The following is a 3704-nucleotide window of genomic DNA, read 5'->3' on the forward strand; positions in this document are numbered from 1 at the left end:
TTTCACAACATCCAGCTGCCTTGGGATTTGGTTAACACTTTTGAAGAACTCACATTGCACCACCATTTCAGTATATGTTACAAATAAGTTTCTCATGATACAGGCTTTCAGAATCAATTTATGTTCACATAAATATAACACTTGCTAAATTTAAGTGTCTCTAATATAACTGCCAAATTTATTCAGAAATGTGTGAAGGAATAAAGAATATACACAAGCCCTCTATACAATATAAGATTATTAATAACTGTCTTCCATAATCCAAGGTCTACATTCTATTTTATTTCATCTTAAACAGGAATAAGTGCAATATCAAAATGAAGGGTGACAGAAGCACATCTCTCTCATTCTGTAATACACAGTTCCTGTTTAAAATTGTTCCACATAATACCACATCACATGAGTCTTATTAAATACAGAAACAGAGGTTAGTTGTTGCACAGTACAAATCCTGATCAGAAATAGTCACATGGTAGACTACACACTGAATAGACACTCAAGGGATGAAATCACTGGAGTCAAATGTACATACTTACAAAATGTTTACTCCATTGTAATGTCTAACAGTTATGAGTTATTACACAAAAGAAAAATACAGTGAAGTCTTATTATTACAAAATGCAATTATCAACACCCCTTGGATCTCATAAGCAGCCCAAGTATCTCAGTCAGTCTAGGGACTGGCTATAGGGTTAAATTCCTGGATGAGGCTGAGACTTCTATCTTTGTCGCCATGTCAAAATCAGGTCTGGGGGCTCAGCTAGCCTCCTATGTAATGCATAATAAGGGCTGTTTTTCTGGGGGTAAAGCAGCCAGGAAGTGAAGCTGACCACTCAAAACCACCAAGTGCTGAGACTAAAAATGTGTGTAGCTACAGCTCCACTTCCTTGGATATCTTCATGTTGTGAAACTCGTGCACACACTTATGTGTACACACTCTCATACACACACATATAACAGGAGATAGTTTATAACTGTTTGTATGTGTTACACATTCACATACTCTCAGAATATAACATGTACATCCTTTCATGTCCAATAAACTTCATGACACTTCAGGGAGAGTACAATTAGCTCAACAGTACTCAAGTCAAAATGTGAATTGCGCAACTTCACATCATTCGACACAACATGCTTATATGAAATTTTCATGAAACATTGCAACAGAACAGAAACAGAATGCACCTAACATGAAAATGCAATTGTCTGCTATTACTCCCAAAATTTTGAGACGTTATCATAAGTGCAAAATTCTGTGTCTCTTTTGCATTCCACATAAGAAGTGACCTTCCAAAACGTTTTCATACTTGTTGTATTTTCTTTTAATTTGGGATTTTGACAGTATACTGTAAAGTACTCATTATACAGCATGTAGGCAAATGCCATGTTCTGGATACGTAAATCTGCTGGTTGCATGAGAAAAATTTCTACAAAAACCCAATTTTCATGTAATTTAACCCTTTCCTGATCTCTTACATGCTTCCACTTTCTATTTTGAAGTCAAAACAATCAGTTTTTACAGGGTTCGTCAGAAAGAATGGATGGATTTCACAGGGCAATAAAATTGGTAAGGCTTCATCAAATCAAAATTTTATTGTTACCAACAGATGCGCCAATACATGCAGTTTATTTGTAGAATACAATATCATCCATATGATGTCCTTGGCTTCTGATACAGATGTCGAGGCACTCTCTGTGATTTCTTCTCGAATCGCTGTCTTCAGCTCATCCAGTGTATGTGGTCGATGTTTATAAACTTCCGCCTTCAAATGGCCCCAAAGGAAGAAATCGCAGGGCACAAGATCAGGTGAACATGCAGGCCAAGGAATGTCACCGCGATGTGCCCCAGAAAGAGCCCTCTCAGGATATTCATTGTTAGTCACGCAGTGTGAGCAGAGGCCCTAGCTTGTTGAAACCAAATGTCCTCAGCATCAACAGCAAACTCGTTCAGCCTTGATTACAGGAAATTTTGTAACATTTCAACGTAACGAGCACTTGTAACGGTTACTGCACGGCCATCTTTTTCAAAAAAGTAAGGCTCCCAAACACCAAATTCTGCTACAGCACCCCAGTTACTCTCTCACTGTGAAGAGGTCTCTCATGCAGTTCTTTAGGAATCATTCCTGCCCAATACAGAAAATTCTGTTTATTTACACAGCCGGATAGGTGGAAATGGGCTTCGTCACTGGTCAACAGAACGGCGGTAGGGGGGCACGCTCACAAGAATACACTGGCAACTGTTAACATGATTCTCCCAGTCTCCTGCATGAAGTTCTTGCACAATTACCATTTTGTAGGGGTGAAATTTAAGGTCTAAATGCAAAATGCATCTTACCGTAGTGTCGGATAATCTCAGAGCCGCGGCAGGTTTGCGAGCTGATCGCTGAGGTGACTGGACAACTGACTGCCTTACTGCCTCCACATTTGCAGGCGTATGAGTGCTCCGTGGCCGTCCAGGTGATTTCTTCTTTAAGGTTGAACCTGTGGCATGAAATGAAGCCACCCACCGCAAAACTGTGTTCTGAGTAGGGATCCTATCGCAACGTCCGAGCTCGAAATGAGTGTGGAAGGCTTGTTGAGTGGCGATCACAGACTCTCTATTTTTCTAAAATGTCTCTAGGACAACTGCATGCTGTGCACCTCACCATGTTACCAAATAAAACTGCATTCTCCCGCCGACCCAACGGTTGGCCCCACACTCTACGCCTCACCCCGTCACTGTGTAACGTTCGCTTGAAATCCATCCATTCTTTCTGACGCACCTTGTACTTTAGTTCTTGCATGGGAGTCTTGTTAGGTGATATAGCATTCTGATGGGTGGAAGTTTTTGGATATACTGTAATTTGATCACAAATACAGCTACCTTCTACTGTAATCACAGATTACTGTTACAGATGACTGTATCATCACCTACATGAGGGGAAAAATGGGCAGAGCTGCTAGTAGTGGCTGGGAGAACTATCATGTGGCAGGCAGACATATGTGCATTATAAATTGTTATTTAATGTAACTTCATAAAAATGGCAAATTTTGTTCAGAACTTTTACCAGGTGCATGAGAATTCCATGCGCCTGGATAGCATATAACCAGGAGTTTACTGTATTTTGGGGTTTTAAGAGGTCCTGTGAACAAGGGTTCAGAAAACACTGTTGCAAAAATGGGCTTTTCATTATTGCCACCACATACATCTTACTTCTGTAAGGCCAAAAAGACAGAAAGTGTACACATACCACAATTCTGGTATGTTCCCCACTCCTGCCTCTAGATTCTCAGTTCATGAATCCTAACTTCTGATGCTTTCTTATAAATAGCATAAAACTGAAACTTGGCATAGTGAAACAATAAATCAGTTCCAAGAGTCACCCAAGTCACCCTTCTCTCCAAAATGTGGTGACCTGTTAGTGACAAAGATTCAGGCTTCTGTCATCAACATACTCAACAATTTCCACCTCTCCCTCCCCAAATCCAAAATAATAAAATAATACAGTAAATCATACAAACACTACACTTAATATCCATATTTCCTAAATAGAAAAATGTAAATTAAAATAATTTGTGCCTGTGCCTAATTAATTAAGCACTACAACAGGAAGACGTTTGGAGGAATGGAGGTATAGCTCCACCATTCATCATCTCAGCATTAGATGGAGATGAGTGGTCAACTTCACGCCCTGGCCGCTTCACCTCCAGAGAAACAACCCCCA

This window comes from Cryptotermes secundus, unplaced genomic scaffold (genome assembly GCF_002891405.2).
Source record: "Cryptotermes secundus unplaced genomic scaffold, Csec_1.0 scaffold793, whole genome shotgun sequence".
Lineage (NCBI taxonomy): Eukaryota > Metazoa > Arthropoda > Insecta > Blattodea > Kalotermitidae > Cryptotermes > Cryptotermes secundus.